General features: G+C 37.1%; 1 protein-coding gene and 1 non-coding gene across 15 annotated transcripts in view; one reads left to right on the top strand and one right to left on the bottom strand.

The window, feature by feature from the left end:
• Nlgn1 (neuroligin 1) overlaps nucleotides 1–22,564 on the bottom strand; it is a 901,455-nt gene that overhangs the window by 536,631 nt on the left and 342,260 nt on the right. The window lies entirely within an intron of this gene.
• On the top strand, nucleotides 12,203–12,306 carry LOC127199736 (U6 spliceosomal RNA). Its single transcript, XR_007832000.1, has one exon. It is a non-coding gene; the product is annotated as a U6 spliceosomal RNA (small nuclear RNA).

Raw genomic sequence — 22,564 nt, forward strand, 5'->3', positions numbered from 1 at the left:
TCACACAGTTTGTCACAAAGCAAGCCTCCACAGATACAAGAAGATTGAAATAATACCTTGTATCCTGTCACATCACCATGACCTAAGGCTAGACTTCAACAGTAACAGAAATATCAAAAAACCTACACACACATGGACATTAAACAACTCTTTGCTTAATGACACCTGGGTTAAAAAATAAATAAATAAATTAAGGACTTCCAGAAATTCAATGAAAATGAAGAAACAACATACCCAAATTTGTGGGACACATAAAAAAGCAGTGCTTATAAGAAAATTCATAATATTAAGTGCGTTTATAAAGAAACTTGAAACATCACATATAAGCAACTTGAAAACACATCTGGAAGCTCTAGGGAAAAAAGAAGCAGAAATACCCAAGAGGAGTAGATGTCTGGAAATAATCAAAATCTGGGCTGAAATCAATAAATTAGAAACAAAGAAAACAATTCAAAGAATGAACAAAACCCGGAGCTGCTTCTTTGAGAAAATCAACAAGTTAGACAAACCATTAGCCAAACTTACTAAAAGGCCCAGAGACACTATCCCAATCAGCAAAATCAGAAATGAAATGGGAGACATAACAACAGACACTGAAGAAATACAAAGAATCATACGATACTACTTCAAAGGTATATATGACACAGAATTTGAAAATCTAAAGGAAATGGACAATTTTCTTAATCAATTCCACTTGTCAAAATTTAATCAAGATCAGATAAACAAATTAAATAGTCCTATTTTTCCTACAGGAATAGAAGCAATCATTGATAGTCTCCCAACCAAAAAAAGCCCAGGGCCAGATGGATTCAGTGCTGAATTCTACCAGACCTGTAAAGAAGAGTTAATACCAATATTCTAATACTAATCAATGGAACGTTATCAAGCTCATTTTTTCAAGCCACAGTCACTTTGATACCTAAACCTCACAAAGACCAACACAGAAAGAGAATTTCAGACCAATTTCTCCTATGAACATTGATGCAAAAAATATTCCATAAAACACTCGCAAACCAAATATAAGAATACATCAAACCCTGAGAGTGGGGATTCACTCCTTTAATCCCAGCAATTGGGAGGCAGAGGCAGGTGGATCACTGTGAGTTCAAGGCCAGCCTGCCCTCAAATGAGTCCAGGACTACCAAGGCTACATATAGAGAGAAACCCTGTCTTGAAAAGGCAAAAACAACAAAACAAACAAACAAACAAACAATCAAAGAGTATATCAAAGCTATTATTCACCATGACCAGGTAGACTTCATTCCATGCATACAAGGATGATTTAATATACAGAAATCCATCAATGTAATTCACCATATAAACAAACTGAAAGAAAAAATGCATGATCATGTCCGTAGATACAGAAAAACCATTTGACAAAAACCAACACCCATTCATGTTTAAAGTTTTGGAGAGATTAGGGATAAAAGGCACATACCTAAATATAATAAAGGCTATATACAGCAAGCCAATAGCCAACATAAAATTAAATTGCGATATACTCAAGGAAATTCCTTTAAAATCGGGGACCAGACAGGGCTGCCCACTCTCTCCATATCTCTTCAATATAGTTCTTGAAGTTCTGGCCACAGCAATAAGACATCAAAAAGAGATTGGGGGATCAAAATGGGAAAGGAAGAAGTCAAATTATCCCTATTCAGAGATGATATGATAGTGTATATAAGTGACCCCCAAAATTTCACCAGAGAACTCTTACATTTGACAAACACCTTCAGCAAAATGGCTGGATACAAATTTAACTCAAAAAAGTCAGTAGCCTTCCTATATACAAATGACAGTCATGCAGAGAAGAAATTAGGGAAACTACACCCTTCATGATAGCCACAAGCAATATAAAATATCTAGTAGTGACTCTAGCCAAGCAAATGAAAGACTTGTTTAAAAAAAACTTCTAATCTCTGAAGAAGGAGATTGAAGATAACATCAAAAGATGGAAAGATTTCCCTTGTTCATGGATTGGGAGAAGAGTAAAAATGGCTGTTTTACCAAAAGCAATTTAAAGATTCAATGCAATCCCTAACAAAATACTTACACAAGTTTTTAAAGACATTGAAAGATCAATTCTCAACTTCCTATGGAAAAAAACCAAAATAGCTAAAACAATTCTCTACAATAAAAGATCCTCTGGACGAATCCCCATAACTAATTTCAAGCTGTACTATAAAGCAACAGTAATTAAAACAGCACAGTAATGGCATAGCTATAGGCTGGTTAATCAATGGCATTGAATCAAAGACCCATAAATAAATCCACACAGATATGGACACTTGATTTTTGACAAAGGCACCAAATCTAATCAACTGAAAAAGGGTAACATCTTGTACTAATGGTGCTGGTCAAATTGGGTGTCCATGTGTAGAAAAATGCAAGTAGACCCATATCTATCACCATGCACAGAACTCAAATCCGAATGAGATAACCCAGACTCAGAAAGACTCACATGGTATATACTCACTTATAATTGCACACTACCCCCAAAAGGGATGGCCCTTGACAGTCTTCACTTACCAGAAAATTGGGGTAGATGCAGGGAACCCCTATTAGGACTCTTAGTGAGAGAAGTATGACAGAATGGGGAAATAGAAGGACCCAGAGGGTCCTAGAAACCTACAAAAACATCATGATGGTTGGATCTGGACCCAGGGTTGTCTTCTCAAACTGTTGCACCAACCAAGGACAATACATGTAGTAAAGGTTGAACCCCCTCTAATATATAGCCAAAGGACAGAACATTCTCCACAGTTGTGTGGAGAGCAGGGACTGACTCTGTCATGAACTCTTATGCCCCATATTTGACCACTTCCCCTTGGTAGGGAGGCCTGGGGGCACTCAGAGAAAGAATGCAAAGGCTACCAAGGTGAGACTTGATAGGCTTTTACCATATTGTGGGGGAGGAGGTCGCCTTTTGTGACAGACCTAGGTGAGGGGAATAGAGTAAAAGAATGAGAGTGGAAGGAACGGGAGGAGACAAGCAAGGAGATAACAATTGAGATGTAATCTGAATAAACTAATAAAAAACAACAAAACAAAAAAAGAAATATTGGCTCCTTCTAAATGGCCATTGTGTACAATAAAACAGCAAAGAGTGGGGAGGAAGGAAAAGACCAGTGCAGAACATGGAATTTTAAGAGAGTTCAATATAATCTCTTCTTAACCATGAGTAATATTCTTCAATACCTGTTTTTTTTTTGCGCTCACTGAATTTGTGACAAAATTATTATTTGTGTCCTACAAATATTATTCATATGTTTATTTAGTGTATTGAGTGTTGTGGGTTAAGCACTATTCTAAACTCAAGAAAAAGCTATAGATGAGTAACCCATATATATAAAACACTAGTGGAATAATCATAGAAAAAATCATTTGATTGATTGTGTGGTATGTTAGATGATTATAAACACTTGTGCAAATATGCAACAGAGGAAGAAGGTTAGGAACACTTTGGGGTTGTGCAATACTTTCACATGGCTGAACTAGAAGGGTTTGAGTAATATGGAGATAATTTAGGAAAAAATTGAAGAGACTAAATCCCATAATTTCTAAGCAAAAAAAAAAAATGTTTTCAAGAAGAACAAAACATGATTATGGCTGGGGCATCATGAGAGAACACAGAAAAAGGTGACTCAGAGAAGGGTGACTCATGAGTAAAGGCTACCCTAGACCTGGGAAGGATGTATTAATAAGAGCTTTCATTTCAGATATGCTGCCTCTCAAATCTACTTATTTCTTTTAATTTTATGTGTATTTGTGAGTTCATGCAACTTCACCATGCACATAAAGGTAATTGCAGAGACCTGATGAAATTGTTTTATACCCTGGACCTGGAGATACAGGTAGTTTTTAATAGTCATGGGGCTATTACAAGAAATAGAAAACAGGTCCTCCGTAGAGGCAGAAAATTCCTTAGTTGGTGAGACACCTCTATAGCCTTGGGCTTCTATATAAAAAAATTCAAACTACTTTGTTGTATATGCTTGGCACCCACAGGGACCAGAAATGACACCAGATTGCCTGGAACTGGAGTTATAGACTGTTTTAAGCCACCGTGATGGTGCTGAAAATCAAACCCACATTCTCTGGGAAAGAGGAGCAGTGCTCTTAATAGCTTAACCATCTTGGTAGCTCTCAAAATTTCTTTTCATTAATTAAATTTACCATGCAAAATATATATCAATGGGTAAGTACATATTCCCACATGTATGAATTAATATTTTAATCAGCTTAAATGTGCTTTTCTTTTTTAATGTGTTTTTTCTTTATTGTAAGAACACTCCATTCTTTAATTTAAAGCTAGCATTTGCATCATTTCCTTACAATGAGTTTGGGGTTACTTTTAACCAAGGAATACAAGACCAAGAAGAAAGAATTGCTCAAACATGCTAAATTTAAGGTGACTACTCAATATCCAAGTGGATATACAGACCATATGCAGAACCAGTAAGGAAGCATTCAGATCTGAAGAGAGGCAAGGAATTTATATTTAACCACTGCAAGGACATGACTTAGACATAAGGCCAGAAGTGTAGGTAAAATAAATGAAGAAGTAAATAACACTATAACACGGGAAATTTAAAGCTTTGGATTTGTAATGTGTTTATGTACAGTTTAGGCACCAAATAGGCGACAAGAAGCAATTTAGGGAAGAAAAGTATAGTCTGACTTATAGTTCAAGGAGATATTCCCGTCATGGTAGGAAGGCATGTAGCATGTGGGGAGGTATGACAACAGCAGCCGGAAGCTGACTAAAATGACAGTAAAATATAGATGGTGTCAATCTGGGCAGCATACACAATGGAGATGATATTAAAAGTTGATGTAATGAGTGAAATTTGTTTACCTGAAAAAGATCCATGAGTTGACAATTTGATGTAAAGATAAAGGAATTCAATAATAGTCATTGATGAGTTGTAATAGTCCCCTGAAGTTTATTTATATTAACATTTGGAGTGGCATTTCAGTGTGATTTGTTTTGGCTATTAGGTTTAGCAGGATGATGAGCAAATTAGACATCTGAAAGATAAGATAAGAGATGAGAGAGAGAGAGAGAGAGAGAGAGAGAGAGAGAGAGAGAGAGAGAGAGAGAGAAACAATGGACTCAATTATAATTACAGCCAAAAGATAGAAAAGATGAATTTAAACTGTTTAAAACCAAGAAGTGAAAATTAATGGTAGGGAATATAGTAAAATATTAACTGGGGCAATAATTGCATTGCTAGATAGGATTGAATAAAATATTAGCTTGTTAAACAAGGAGGAATGGTGGAAAGGCTGATGGTGCTCTGACAATAGGAGTGTTTAAAAACAAAATCATGGAAGGATTTCTAGTCATGAGAAGTCATAAGTTTTACATGTATTAATTAATGCCGTGTGGAGTGAAGTGTAAGGAGGAATGGGAAGAAGACAGGCATATAGACTACATATTTTCCATGTTATAAGGATTCAAGTCAAGAATTGGAATGGATCCTTGAAGAAGGCAAAAAAGAAAAAACAAATTCGATTCATCATCAACAGGTCTGAATGAAGGAATATTTGATATTACCATCAATAGGAAATAAACTCCATTTCTGAAAGAAAATTTGGACATCAAAAGCTGGAGACTAGAAAGATATCTCACCAGTGAGGAGACTTACAGTCATGAGGACCAAATTCAGAACCCAGTATCTACATAAGAGGCCTCATATAACACGAACACATATGACTCTAGATTTATGGGATCCAATGTTCTTTTGTGGTTTCTCCCCACACATAGATGCTTAGACACACTCTCTCTCCTCTCTCTCTCTCTCTCTCTCTCTCTCTCTCTCTCTCTCTCTCTCTCTCTCTCTCTTTCTCTCTCTCTCTCTCTCTCTCTCTCTCCTCTCTCTCTCTCCTCGCTCTCTCTCCTCTCTCTTCTCTCTCCTCCCTCCTCTCCTCTCTCTCTCTCTCTCTCTCTCTCTTTCTCTCTCTCTCTCTCTCTCTCTCTCTCTCTCTCTCTCTCTCAACACACACACACACACTAAAATTAAATAAATATTTAACAACAAAAGAAAACAAGGGCTATGGGTGTAGTATAGTCAGTAGAGTGCTTATCTGAAGATCATGAGTCCCTGGATTCAAGCCCATAAACTTCATGTGCTAGCACACACATGTAATTCTTGAACAGTAGATAAAGACAGTTAAAGAAAGAGTCCAAAGTCGTCCTTGGAAATATAGCAACTTTGAGACCATCCTGGTTTCCATGAAACCGCATACATGATCCATAAAGTCATTTATTATTAACCTGAGAAGAGCACAATTCTGAATCTTTCCACTATTTCATATCACTCATGGTAAGATACTGTTTTAATAACATTGGCATTCAAGTCATAACAAAGTTCACGTCATGGTACCATAGTTTGTGTAAGTTTTTGTGTACTTGAGAGATAGTTTATAACATAAGCAATGCTCTCAGCACATGGCCTAAAACTGTACTCAGCAACTGTTATTTCAGTTCAAACTCAAATCCCTTAAACTATAACATTCCATGACTTGGATTGTATCATCTGTCTTAATGACATGAAAATCATTTCTTCCATATAAAAAAGCATATAGTCTAGGCTGGAAATATCCATTCTTTTGGGCATCTTGCTCTTGGCTCACAAAGAGAGGCTTGTTTACGAAGAATGTATATCTTGATGCAGCAGCAAACATACTTTTAAATAGATATAATAATATTATATGTCAAAGTACAGAAAGTGTGTGTGTGTGTATGTGTGTGTGTTTGGTTTGAGTTAAGTCAGCAATTTAAGATCCTCATGTTTTTATATAAATTGGAAAATCTATTGAGTTTTCCAAAGGCAAACTCTTTATACACAAACATTATCGTAACTAAGTTAATGTACTCCTACTATTCAAGGGTCTTATTGTCATTATTTGAGACTTAAGACAGTATTTTTGTAGTTTGTGTCTAGAACTCATTGTTTCAAGAAATGAACTGACACAAAATTGAACATCTGGGCTTTCAATTGCCTCTGCAATGGGATCTGGAACAATTAAGCTTAATGTGATTTTTGCTACAACTGCCATAGTTAGCTTTTCTAAACCATTTAACATTCTATAGAAATTTTAGGTCTGGTGAAATATCTCAGTGACCTCAATTTAGATCATTACAGAAGACTTTGTGGCTTTGAATTTTTTCCACATACCATAACGCCACTGGAGTTTAAACTTCAGTGTTAACTGTGGGAAGATAGACATTAACATAAAAGAATTATTTACCACCCAAAGAATTAAATACAGCAAGTTGATTTATCCGCCCTTCTATAGCAGTAAACCTCTTTCAACCACTGTTTCTGCAAAGTATAACAATAATTAATGTGTGTGATCACTCACTTGAAACACAAAGTCCAATCCAAATTCTTAACAGATTAAAGTTTGTTTTAATGTGTCTACTTCTTGTATCTTACTGTCTGTCATTTCTTAGAAAAACAGCCAAAGCTCATTAGTCCTTAAACTAACATTCTTATTAAGTTTTATTAAGTACATATTTAATTTGATATCTGAAATGTATTATCAAAATGGGGCCTTCTGTCTTAGTTTAGTAACCTCAAGCATGCAGAAGAAATGTAAGGTGACAATACACTCTTATCACATATTTCAACAAATAGAGAAAACAACAAAATATGGCCAAAGGGTTAGGAACATGGTAGCTTTCCTAAAAATTATGATTACCAATTGAGTAAAATAAAGTCACATTATCTTTACAGTATAAATTTTACTTCAAAAATGTTCAAAGCAAAGAGCTACAAGGAGACTAGAAGAAGAATAAATCTGCCTATCAGAAGAAATCTAAGGACAAAGCAAAGTTATGTTGGCATAGAGCAAATTAAACTGGGGTAACTTACTCATTCTTGAAAACTCCTGTAATGAAATAGCAGAAACAATTCAATTTATCTCATTATAATACATTTGTATTGTATTTTTAGCTGGACACTGGTGACAAACTGTGTCATAGTTTGATTTAGGATGGGACCTGCTTTGTGGGAAAGACTGTAAGCGTTGTGATATGACTTTCTCACGTACTATGGTGCCTCACATTTGACCATGTCCCCTGGAGGGGGAGACCTGGTGGCACTCAGAGGAAGGACAGCAAGTTGCCAAGAAGAGACTTGATACCCTATGAGCATATACAGGGGGATGTAATCCCCCTCAGGAACAGTCATAGGGGAGGGGAATAATGGGAAAATGGGGGGGGGAGGAATGGGAGGATACAAGGGATGGGATAAACATTGAGATGTAACAAGAATAAATTAATAAAATAAAATTAAAAAAAAGAAACAGAGCCTTCACTGCTTCTCTTCATAAAAAGAAGAATAAATAAATAGGGATACAAATTTCACCAGGATTTCCCACACACACTCAGAAAACTCAATTCTAGTTTCAAAGACCTGTTATTATCTAGCCACTATGTTAAAAAGAGAGTAATCCCCCTCAGGAACAGTCATAGGGGAGGGGAATAATGGGAAAATGGGAGGGAGGGAAGAATGGGAGGATACAAGGGATGGGATAAACATTGAGATGTAACAAGAATAAATTAATAAAAAAATGAAAAAAAAAAGAGAGTTACTACTGGGAAACTTAATAAAGTGAAAAGAATTCATTATATGTTTAATTAACATGTAAAAACCATTACTCAAGAGTGGCCATAATGATTAGGAAGAAAATTTTTTTAGAATAAGACATCCTGAGTAGTCATGTAAATAGCAATTAATTTGGGGTTAGATAGGTAACAATCTTAGCTATGGAATCATCTCTTAAGTTTGGAATAAACATTTCTAGTACTGACTCAACTGAAAAGCTGAAATCTGTTTAGAAGATCTTTCCAATTAAACAATACAATAGCTGCACTTTGATTGACAATAAAATTTGTTACCTATATTGCTTAAAATTTGGATCAAGCTGGGTGTGGTGATGCATGCCTATAGTCCTAACACGCAGGGAGGCAAAGACAGGCAGATCTCTGTGAGTTCAAAGACAGCCTGGACTACAAAGCAAATTCAGGCCATCCAAGAATATACAGAGGAATCCTCTTTAAAATAACAACAAAAACAAATTCGAGCAAGGTGTCAAACTGTAAAGTTATATAACTATATACAAAGTGGAAAATATTCCAAACAGAAAATAAACACGCAAATAAATTAAGACAATCTAATTTTACCTTTAGGAAACTAAGAGAGACATCAAAAACACCTGTACAAGTGACCGCTGTTTAAACTATTTGATCATTAAGAAAAGTGATTTCATAACTCTAGCAGCCTGTACATGATTTTGCCATTTTACACTGTGACTTATGTCAGGTTTCTAAATTATAGCAAAATGGCACTTACATTAAAAAAAAAAAGAGGCAGTAAAAGAAATCTTTTTCAGAAGTAGGTTATATTTTTATTCAATTATAGGATTCAGTACCTTACATTTTAACCTTCACTTTTTTGTCTTGGAATAACTACAGCAAATTAGATATACATTAAAATACAGTCTGGTTAAGGATTTACAACACTTTTGGTTCATAGGAGAAAGAAATTCAACAGAAGTACACAGATGAAGAAAGGCAGAAGAACTAAGCGAATAAAGCATTTCCAGGATCATGAACAACAAGAAATCACCACAGATGCAGTGAGGTACCAGAAGAGGCAGTGTAGCCAAAGAATCGGATTCCCAAACTAGAACCTTAGAGTATGCCCAAAGACAGATAGATAGTTGCGTGTCTATGGTAACAACAATCATGCAGATATTTCAATGTAGGCAAATAGGAGCGTTTGATACACACATGGGACCTCACTCATCCTGTAAGCATTTCCTGACTTTTCCTGTTTTGCATTCATGAGTCACATGGTGACATGAGTCCTCTAAAACTTAGATCAGGAGTGGCTTTTTTATCAGCCTTTGCTGCAATCAATACTCTTAAAGGCAAGCAACCATACCCCAACCATACTTTAATCTACACATGCAGTTTTCAGTTAAGTTACTTGAACACATATCTTCTGTATTTCAGACAATTAGATATTTGCACAGCGAATATTCCAAGTGAGAAAAGAATACAAAACCCATGATTAAGCAATGTTCACTTGAGAAGAACTTTCTTCTTCTATTATTACATCAGGATGTTGTATTAATATATACAGGCAGGAGAAAAAATATTGCATTCATCTCTTTCCCATTTCTCTATCTGTGGAAAGGCAAACAACTGTGCTCAGACTGAGACAGAAAGGCTGTCTTCTATCACACAGCAGTAGACAATGCTAGCTCAAATCCATACACTTCTGTTGGCCCCTTTTGCCAAAAAGCTGCAAAGAGGACTCATACCATATGTTACAAAGAAAAATTGTATCGTTATCTTGTGGAACCAAAAGGAATCAAGCATAAGGTGAGATCAGAAGTGAGCAGCTTGAGTACATCCAGGGTTAAACTTTGTTCTCTCCTTTGCCCTTGAAATGTCATAATTTTATCTTTTTAGGCGGACTGTTTGTTTTTAACAGCACAACTAGAACAATGAAGTTTTATTCACATCTTAACAGTACCAAAAAGTAATATGTATTTATGCTCTTAAATGTATGTTTTCAAGAGAAAGATGGTTTTGCTTTATAGTCATTGTACTTATCCAAAGAATAGTCTGAAAATGGATGAGAGTTAAGATTGCTTTGGAACAAACAGTATATTATTTAGTTTAGAATATTCAGTCTCAGTCAGCAGGTAACAAGAAAATGTATGCCATTGAGTGAATGAGTATATTAAAAATATGCCTTCAAAGAGATTTAAAAGAGATTGTGAAAAGAAAATGTCCTTGGGTTTAAAACATAACCACTCACCAATATATACTGCAAGGACAAGCTATTCTCACAGAGACTCATTCATTTATCCAGACCAAATAATTGCTATATCTACTAAGCTTAAATATGCACCAGGCTCTATGTTTTAGGGATTATCTATTACACAGGGGCAACAATAAAAAACATGGTTCCCGTTTCATGGAGGTTATTCATTACATGGTTGCATCTCTGACTATAACAAGTAAGACAGGAAGTATATGAAGAGACTGGGACAAATTAGATACTTCAGACTGTAAATCCATAAGGACAGTTTTGCAGAAGTAAAAGATTCGGTCTTGAAGAACAAGGCAGAATTAGAAGAGTGAGGAACCAGCACACGGAAGTTCTAGATACAAGATGGAGATGAGCAAGGGTTTCAAGCCTGGAACCCAGTAAGTGGAGGAGAGTATGTTAGAGGTTGAACCACAGATGAAAGGGGGAAAGTCCAACTCTATATGGCTGTGCAAATGCTATTTATAGATTTAACATATTAATACTACTAAGGAAAAAATAAGAGTCTTGATGTGGGTTCCCATAATCCAAGTTCAGTTTTTATTGGAGAAATGTAAAGTTTCTGTAGGAAAAACTTATAAAATCAAGCTATCAGTGTTCAGAGAGAGTCTTTGTAATCATTTTCATAATCTTCTGTCTCAAACAGAGTTAATATTACATAAAGCATTCACTGAACATCTAGCTAGTTCTGAGTATACCCACTACCCTGAGTGAAAATCACAAATGTGCTCTTGGATAAGTGACTACAGTTTAAGCCATATTTAGTTTCCTCACCTGTCAAGTAATGCATCTGATTGGTAGTTGCATGGAAGTCTACTTGAACTAACAGTCCAAGATTCTAATAAGTATCTGTCAGAGATCAATAAATAAAGAGAAAACAGGCCTCTTTCCGTCTGGAATAGCTGCTGTCTGGAATGAGTGAGCTGAACCTTCACTAGCCATGCCACACTGAACTCAGTCATCTAGCCTCAGAATTCCCTTACTCTCTAGCGATATGATCTGATGCAAGACAGATAGTCTTATCCAGAAGAGTGTGACCTTGGTAATCCCAGTTGCTCCCTTCTGTTTTCAAGTAAGAATGGAGAGGAAAACATGTATTATTGTTGCTGCAGTTCAGGCACAATTCTTTGTCTGGACTTATGTCTGTCTAAAATGAGAAAGTACATATATATCAGTAATCAATTCCATGAATAAAATACTAATTTATGCTTATGTAGGAAATGAGCTGATCAACACTTTTAGCAAATTGACAACTATCCAATCCAATAAGCATAAATTATATATCTCCTACTTTTAAATTTGGTGTTTGGCAGAGTATTAGAATAAGAACATAGAGATAAGAAATGGTGCTCACTTCAGCAGCACATATACTAAAATTGGAATGTTACAGAGATTAGCATGACCACTCTGCAAGAATGACATGAAAATTCGTGAAGCATTCCATACTTTTAAAATTTCCCTTGTCCGTATATTGAAAGGATTAGTATAATAAAAATGGCAGTCTTACCAAACGCAATTTAAGGATTCAATGCAATCCCTATCAAAAACCTACACAATTCTTTAATGACATTGAAAGATCAATTCTCAATTTGATATAGAAAAACAAAAAACTCAGAATAGCTCAAACAATCCTCTACAATAAAAGATTCTCTGGAAGAATCTCCATACCTGATCTCAAGTTGTACTAAAGAGCAACAGTAATTAAAACAGCATGGTACTGGCATAGCAATAGGCTGGTTGATCAATGGAATCGAATCGAAGACCCAGAAATAAATCCGCACAGATATGAACACTTGATTTTTGACAAAGAAGCCAAATCTATTCAACTGAAAAAGTATAGCATCTTCAACAAATAGTGCCGGTCTAACTGGATGTCTACATGTAGAAAAATGCAAGTAGATCCATATCTATCACTATGCACAAAACTCAAGTCCAAGTGGATTAAAAACCTCAATATAAAACCAGAGACAGTAAACCTGTTAGAAGAAAAAATAGGGAAGAGCCTGGGACTCATTGGCACAGGAGACAACATCGTGAACAGAACATCAGCAGCCCAGGCCTTAAGATCAACAATTAATAAATAGGACCTCATGAGCCTGAGAAGCTTCTGTAAGGCAGGAGACACTGTCAACAGAGCAAAGTGACAGCCTACAGAATGGTAAAATATCTTCACCAACACTACACCTGACAAAAGTCTAATATCCAGAATATATAAAGAGCTCAAGAAATTAAACACCACCAAGCCAAGTAAACCAATTAAGAAATCGGGGCACAGAATTAAACAGAGAATTCTCGACAGAGGAATATCAAATGGCTGAGAATCACTTAAAGAAATGCCCAACATCCTTAGTATGGAATATTACTCAGCTATAAAAAAGAAGGAAATTCCAAAATTTGTGGAGAAATGGAGGAGACTAGAAATGATCATACTGAGGGAGTTAACCCAGAAGCAGAAAGACTTACATGGTATACACTCACTAATAATTGGTCATTAGCCCAAGAGTCATGTCCCATGAAAGTCTTCACTTACCAGGAAATTGGGATAGTTGTGAGGACACCTAGAGTTTTGTGACTCTAGGTGAGTGAAGTATGGGAGAATGGGGAAAACTACAACAAGAGTATCATGATGGGCGGATCTGGGCCCAGAGGTTCAGCTCAACCTTCTTGGTACATTTCAAGGAGTGGAATAGCTGAGTCTAGAGGTAGCTCTATTCCCCATTTTCTGAGAAAGCACCAGATTGTTTCCCTAAGTGGTTGTACCAGTTTTTATTCCCACGAGCAGTGAAGGAATATTCCCCTTTCTTCACATCTTCACAAGCATGTGCAGTCACTTGAGTTTTTGGATTTAGACCTTCTTATGGGTATAAGATGGAATCTCAGAGTCACTTTGATTTGCATTTCTTTGATGACTAAAGACGTTGAGCATTTCTCTAAGTGTTTCGCTACCATTCGATATTCCTTTGTTGAGAATCTCTGTTTAGTTCTGAGCTCCAATTTCTTAATTGGATTATTGGGTTTGGTGGTTTTCAATTTCTTGAGTAGGGCAATACTTGCAGTAAACATCAAACACCTTCTCAGATCTAGCCAATGGGCAGAACATTCTCCACAGTTGATTGGAGAGGGAGGACTGTCTCGGACCTGAGCTCTGGTGCCCCATATTTGACCACTTACCCATGGTGGGGGAGCCTGGTGGCACTCTGAGAAAGAATAATCAGGCTACCAAGATGAGACTCGATAGCCTTTGACCATATAGTGAGGGAAGATGTCCCCATTGGTCACAGACATAGGAGAGGGGAATAGAGTGAAAGTAGGAGGGAGGGAGGAATGGGAGGATACAAGGTATGGGATAACAACTGAGATATAATCTGAAGAAAGTAATTAAATAAAATTTAAAGAAAGAAAGAATGAAAGAAAGAACTATACCCAGAAGGTGCTCCACCACAAAACAAGGATATATGTTCAACCATGTTCATAGCAGCCTTATTCGTAATAGCCAGAACCTGGAAACAACCTAAATGTCCCTCAGTTGAAGAATGGATAAAGAAACTGTGGTACATTTAAACTATGGAATACTACTCATCTTTTAAAAACAAGGAAATCTGGAAATTTGTGTGTAAATGGATGGAATTAGAAATGATCGTACTGAGTGTGTTAACCCAGAAACAAAAAGACTCACACGGTATATTCTCACTTATAATCGAACACTAGCCCAAAAGGGATGTCCCATGAAAGTCTCCATTTACCTGGAGATTGGGATAGATGCAGGAACTACCTATTGGGACTCAAGTAAGAGAAGTATGGGAGAAAAGGGAAATAGAAGGATCCAGAGGGTCCTAGAAACTTGCAAGAAGAACATCATGACAGGCAGATCTGGATCTAGGGGTGTCTTCTCAAACTACTGCACCAACCAAGGACAATGCATGCAGTAAACATTGAACCCCTACTCAGATCTATCCAATGGACAGGATATTATCCACAGTTGTGTGGAGAGTGGGGACTGACTCTGACATGAACTCTGGTGCTCCATATTTGACAACTTCTTCATGGTGGGGAGGCCTGGTGGCACTCAGAGAAAGAATAGGCAGCCTACCAAAATGAGACTTGATAGGCTGTGACCATATGATGAGGGAGGAGGTCCCCTTCTGTCACAGACCTGGGGAGGGGAAAGGGTAAAAGACGGAAGGAGGGAGGAATGGGAGGATACAAGTGAAGGGATACCAATCGAGATGTATTCTGAAGAAATTAATTAAATAAAAAAAAGATATACACTTGACAACAATAAAAAAAATTAAAAATAAATAAATAAATAAAAACAAGCTCAAAAGAGAAATGGATGAGACTGTTTCTTCAGTGGGTAAGGAAGGCATAATGCTACTCATTTCCCCTTTTTAAAATTCATGTTATAAGAAGACACAGTTCCAATTAAGGCACCCTGAACACAGAAAGCTAGCTGATTGGTCAATCCAGGACTCTATGGACATGACACAGTAGATGCTGATAGCAGCCACAATGCTTGAATACATGTTTGCCACATTCTGCCCATATGTATGGCCCATATGCCCTCGTTAGGAACAAGCCATTAAGGAAATGTGCTAGTGATTCAACTGTAAATCCCAGCTCAAATTTAACACAAGGAAAGACAGGTGGCCTGTTACCAGAGCTGAGAACATCTGCAGCTGGTGACACGGACAAAGAGTGATTGATGTGAGTTTGCTGAAGGATAGAGAGATTTTTAATTGGTACATTAGTAGTGGACGAAGACAGATAAGCCTCATCCTAACAGAGCAATGAAGAAGCCAAGAGATGAATCATGGCCTCTTCAGTACACTGCTAATCCATTGCCTCCAAGATTTATAAAGAAAGTATAGAGAAGAGTTGAGGATGTAATTAATGTAGGGCAAAATTCATTGAGTTCAGATTTTCTCTTGGTTTCTTCTTTGGAAATCTCTTGCTTATGAAGTTTATGGTTCATTGAATCATGATCTACATTAGATACTCCCAGTGTGCAGATACAGCACTGGCTTTTGATTATTTCTGTCTGGTTAAACCTAAACATAGTGCCTAGGTTTGGGACAGAGTCTGCTTCAAAGGAAAAAAAGAAATGGCAAGAAGGAATGAATAAGAGGAGTGTTTCATGGCAGGTTACAGTGAGATCACAATCTTGCATCTTGGAGGAAAGCTTCTTAAAATGAGATGTTTACGACAAGTTGAAACAATGGGATATTCTAAGGAGAGGTGAAATATTACAGGAAATCTCATTAAGACAAAAAGGAAACTGTTGAAAATAGCATCAGGGAATATCTAAAACTGACAAGGTTCACTAGCCATCCCCTATATCCCCCAAAATATATGAACAATAATGGTTGATGACAGTGTTTCTCAGAAGAGTCATACTGATTGGAAGAAGCAGAGGCCAGCTAAGCAGAGAAAAAGAAAAAGTAGAGACCAGTCAAATTGCCATGAAGAAAGAAATACGAGTTGAGCTGCCTGGAAAAGGCTCAGATCAACTGAGTCACAGGAACTGCAACTTGTTGAGCTGCCTGCTGATTGTACCTAATTGTTCTCAGGATTTTCCATATCTGTGAGTTGTCACTGTACTGGGGTGGGCTTGGTAATGCATTTGTATTTGAGTCATTTCTGACTGTGTAAGTAATTCTCAACCATACTACTATAGGTCATTACAGTGAAACTCACTGATTCACTAATACAGACTCTGGAGGTATCCATACTTTAGTTTGTCTTTCCTTCCCCACCTGGTGTGACTTAACTTTTGTTCACATCTCCCCAGGGAAAATCTATCATACAACTTGAGTGAGAGAGGAAGAGAAGGTCAGGAAGGAAAAAGAAAGAAAGAAACAAAAACAAAAGAAATGGGATAAAAGGTTAAAACAGCATTTGGGAGGCAAGAAAAAGAAGAGTGAAAGGAAAAGGGGGGAACAAAAGAGGGAGAGAGACAGGAGAGGGAGAGAGGATGAAGAGGAAGATGAGGAGGAGGAGAGGAAAAAGAGGGGGAGGGAGGGAAGAAAACATAAACTTGCCTTTACACCTAATCACACATTTTTTTTCTAGTTAGCGCTGGAGAGCAGTGCTAACTCCATTCTGGAATTCAGAGACCAGAGCAGATTCCATATCTACTACAGGTATGCTCAGGCATTGACTGTGTTCAGTATGGCCCAGACCAATGCATTACTCCATACCCCTTACTATACCATGCCATTTTTCCACATCAGAAAAGCCAGTCTGAATTCATAATTCATTCTTAAATTAAAAACTGTTTCTGTAATGGGACACCTGACAGTTGACAATTCCCTCACAATATGTTTTACTATATGAAATGTTAATCTGAGCTTCACTTTTGGAACATTAATTCTGTAGCCAAGACAAGCAACCATTTACACTGAAGTTCACTATGAAAGAGAATCAGATGGCTCAGGAAGCAGAGCATGGCAGTCAGCCGTTGGACATCCACCTCTGCTGTCACACCAAACTGCCCAAGAAAAGGACAACTGGTTGCTGTTTCTGTTATCCCTCACAGAGAAAAACAAAACAACAAAGCTCCAAATAATTTCTTACATATAGAAGACAGAACATTGGCAGTACAAAATTCAAAGTTGAAGAAAAAAAAGAGTAAATTACAAAGGCTTCCCAGAACAACCTACGTTTCTTGTCAACCTATGAAAGAGGGAAAGATTTGAATAGACAGGATGATATATTTGACAGTACAAAGCATGGCTACAGAGGAATAGGAACAAGTAACAGTGCAAACAGAAGGAAATATAATATGGTAGAGTAAACGGTGTGATTGTTCTCTGTGCTGGTGAGCTCTTAGCCACTCTGACACTGTCCTTGCAGAGAACATAATTTATTTAATTTTTTTTATTTGTTTTGTTTTGGTTTTTTTTTTTTTTTTTTGAATTTTTTTTATTTGCTTTAATTTTTTTTCTTTTTTTCTTTTCCTTTTTTTATTATTAGTTTATTCAAATTACATCTCAGTTGTTAGCCCATCCCTTGTATTCTCCCATTCCTCCTTCCCTCCCGTTTCCCCCCCATTCCCCTCCCCTATGTCTGTGACTGAGGGAGACCTCCTCCCCCTGTATATGCTCATAGGGTATCAAGTCTCTTCTTGATGACCTATTATCCTTCCTGTGAGTGCCACCAGGCGTCTCCATCCAAGGGACATGGTCAAATATGGGGCACCAGAGTTTGTGTGAAAGTCAGATCTCCTTCTCCACTTAACGGTGGAGAATGTCCTGTCAACGACAGTCTAGAACCAGCTTCTAAATATGACAAGGCAAGTTAGGGCTACCATGATTTTAAATATTAATACTACTATCAAATATTAATAATAAACATGAATTAAATATAGAATGTAGAGCGTAACTCTTTCCCTATGGAACTGGTCTGAGCTTCTTGTGGGTCTTGAAATGTCAGCAGCACAAAGTGTAGGTTCACATATACTTTTCAGTCACTGTTCCATATGCATTGCAGTGCTCAGGGCTTATTGGCACTTCCAGTTACTCATCTTCACTGGAATGGTGTAGCTGAGCAGTTACTATTCAAAAAAGGCCTATCCGGGAAATCAAAGACTGAGTACAAACACCAAACACATTTAAATAAAAATGTGTAAGAATAACTATGCTAATTTTATAGGCATAATAAATATACCTTTCCCAAATACATAGGATTACTTATTCATACCCAAAATTGAATGAATTTATGTCATGCTATTTTATGTCGTATTTCAAAAATAAATAAATACATACATAAATATATAAAGAAGTAAGTGAGGAAACCAAGAGTTACTTTCATGACTACATAATTATAACTTCTGCTACTTTACAAAATAGCTAATAACAAATCAAAAATTGGAGAAATATATTCAAGAATTCCAAGGGGGAATTTTTTATATTAATGTCATATGTAAGGGATGAATTATTAATTCTTAATTTTCATAAGCAGCCAAGAATGTATTATGAGGAAAAATACAAGTGTTGGGAGTTTAGAGCTTACATCCTCATTATATCTAGTGAAAGACACATTTTCAGCTTTCTGACACTTTTTGTATACCTGTGAAATTAAGTATATGCTGTCTCCTTAAGAAAACCACTACAGAGTTTAAATAAGACATGCATATAGAATATGAATCATAAATCAGGTGCTTGAAAAGCATTTCTCTCAATCAGAACAAGCACTTTAAATACTGCTTATTGCATGTAATCAATTGAGATAAACAGATAAATTACATATTTATAACCTAATAGGGTGACGTTAGCTAATGACTGCAAAAGATCTTGAGTTCTTCTGGTCATATCTGCTCTTCCTTCCCAGTGTCCTTGATGGTTGGATGAGTCTTTAGTTTCAAAATAAAACTGCCAGCACAGCCTCGTAAAAGAAAGACAGATATGCTGCACATTCCTAAGATTTAATATAGTTATCCTTGGAGAGAAAGAAGTAGAAAGGCTGTGGGGAAATGGAGAGGGATGGATGAAACAAATCATCTTCTAGAAAGGATGGAGAATACTGCAGGATGAATTGCCATTTCTGTGAGTTAGTTGACACAAAAGCTGAACTAAGTGTGGTCCTTGGGGATCACCGCTGGACCCCGAAGAAGCAGGAATGGCAAGCCCTGGGCACAGAACACAGATAATTGCTCAAATCCCACCAAGGGAGCATACACTGGGTACAATACTCTGATAAATCCGTGATTCCAAAAAAAAAAGGGGGGGGGCAGGCACTGTTGCAGCTCACTGATAAATGTATAGCTCCCATCACGAAACAGACACTGGTTGTGGTACACCGAGGAAGGTTCAGATTTCTTGGGAAATGGCATTTGTCTTTGCAATTTGGATTTTCCTAACTATTATTATTAGATGGTATAAAATGGCTCCCAAGACTGAATGTCTCCCTCTAATTGTGTTAAGGCTTAGTCCAGAGTAGCACATCAATATTACTAGGTAAGCCTTGGGGGAACTGATCAGATCATAAGGGCTCTTATCTCATCAATAGGTTAAATCATTGAACAGCATGGGGATGGGGGAAATATATCTATGTGGGGCTTAATAGGAAGAAGAGACAATCTGTGAGGGCAGGGCAGTGCATTGTAGGAAGTACACCTCAGCAGGATCTCTTGTTTTCCAGCCTATGCTTCCTCATTTGCTCTCTGCTTTCCTACATCTCGTAAGGTAAGCACTTCACCTCTATCACAGCATCTCTACCAGAAAGTTTTCCCCTTACTAGAACATCAGAAGCAACAGAATCAAATAAGTAAATAAGGCCTGAAGTCCCTGAAATCAGGGTCCAAACTATTTGTATATGCTTCAGTAATTTTCCACAGTAAAAGAAAGCCACGATAGCTAGTTCATGAGTATATCCATAAGCTGTAAGCCTGTAAGGAGTAATAAAGCAAAATGCCCAATTTCTTCCTTGGGTTTTCACTTTCATGTGCACACATATGCATTCCCATACACCACACTATGCATACACGTGTGTGAACACACCATACATACACAAAGAGGAAAAATACAAATAAGTAAAGACAATGGTAAACAGCTATGTGATAAGGCCACTTGTGCCATCTCAAAGATTGCCAAACGCTGGGACCCCAGCATACCTCTTTTTATTATTTCTGGGTTTATACAATAATACCTGTTTATAGAGGCTATGAGCAGGAACTTCTTAATACATGGAGTACAGAAATAGTATTGATTGCTTGTCATGTGTCAGCCACTCTTCAGGCTCTAGGTCATTGTTACTGATGATACTGATGAATAGAAGTCAAGGATCAAGTTAATGTAGTTCTGTTGCATTGATTCTGACCATGTTTATCACATAGTACTAAGTGCTGACACTCAGTGAGAATCTGCTGGCTTAGAAACTGATGACTCAATTACACGGCTGTGTATTTAGTCATGTTAGAGATTAATGAGGTGTCTTTGCTGAGTTTTTATAAATCTGACAGGATATTTTCGGTATGCTGATATGTGTTTCTGAAATTAAACACTGGGGTTTTCATAGATGCTTAAATCTTCACAGAATCAAGTTGGGTTAATTCTTGATCTCTCATTCTACCTCTATAATTCGACTCTTCATTTATGCTAAGAATTAGTCCTTAAGGTTGTCATCTGAAAAAAATGTAGGTGTTTCTTTTTCCTGTTAGCTCTAAAGATCAGCCATGACCCAGGACCTGGACATGTAGACATATCATCCCCTCCAACTCCTGCTGGAAGTTGTCATCATCTTCCCTTTATGTTGAGGCTCCTCACCAGAGACTTTGATGTCCAGTTCCAAGTCTCACTGTTTTTTATTCACTTACTTCTATCCTTGGAATTTTTCGTCTTATGTCTACAGTGAATCTCTCCCTGCCCCCAAGTATTTATCAATGGGAAATTGTGATAGAAAGTAAGTGGGTGTACCTCTGCTCAGAATATGAGGTTCATGTCACCACATTCTCACTTAGCAACAAAGATTTCATAATGCAAGGCAGTTCCTTCTTTAACAGATAAGTTCACTAAAAAAAATTGATGCATATGAGAATCTAGTGTTAACAAACTCAAAGTCATAACTCCTCAGCTTACTTTAACATATGACAAATTGAATACACTACAAAACTACAAAGCCCAGATGTCGAGTTCAGAATGCGTCTGGGATCTTCAGTGGCATGACTTCTATCACACGCTCCAGGAGGAAGTATTGCAGCTTGGTTTCCCTGATTTCATGTTTTATACTTGTCATAACTGGCTGGACCAATCTAGAATAATAAATTGCTCTTAAATAAAATAATGGCCTTCGCTGGACTAGCAGTCCTGTGTTCCTCTGCATATTCGCCCTCTCTCTCTCTCCGCCGCTTGACTGTCTCTAGAGAATGCTGAAAGGAGCTAATAATTACTTATCCCTCAACTTACTTTAAGTTCTCTGTAAGAGAACATAACATTGGTCCATCAATTTGCTAAGTTATTGTCATTCCATCAAGCCAAAATGAAAGAGCTCCACCCAGAGTTCAAGACAGTCCAAAGGCATTATATAGCCTGAAAAGCTGAAGTATGTCAGCTATTTTTTTCTGTGATCATAACAATCAATTTACTGTGGCTAGCTTATTAGGCATGTGGATTACTAGGAAGTAAAACCATTTCTTTTTCCTAAGGCATAAAATTATTTTGACCAAACTTTCATATTTTGTTATTTTCCAAGTGGAACCATTTTTTCCCTACTGCCCTGGCTATGGTGTGACATTTAATTATAGTTCCCCTAGAAACTTTTCCCTGAGGTCTTTTACATCAGAAGTACCTTTCCAAGAGGAATCCAGTGGTGTTTTTCTTCATGATGGCAGCTCCCTATGGTTTAGCTTGCTATTAAATCCTGATTTAATATAAGCAAATGTCTTCAACTGGCAAGACAAACAGTGTCCCATTTTGTTTTGTTGAAAAGGGATCTATACGTTCAGGTGTCACAACCCAGACTTTTATCAAGTAACCTTTCTTCAGGGGGCTAAAATCTTTTCTGATGCAAGTGTTTTTTATCTAATTGATCTTGTAGCCAATTGTAGCACATCTTCAATCAAAACAGAGCAGAGGATTTGCAGGACCTGCTGAGATAAAGCTGAGCCTTGCACACTGGTCTCCCTGGTCACTGTAATAGCATATCTTTTACAGAACTTTGCAGTAGCACAGTTGAAACTTTCTTTCATAATTCTTCTAGGCAAGATGACCACC

This window comes from Acomys russatus, chromosome 15 (assembly GCF_903995435.1).
Source record: "Acomys russatus chromosome 15, mAcoRus1.1, whole genome shotgun sequence".
NCBI lineage: Eukaryota > Metazoa > Chordata > Mammalia > Rodentia > Muridae > Acomys > Acomys russatus.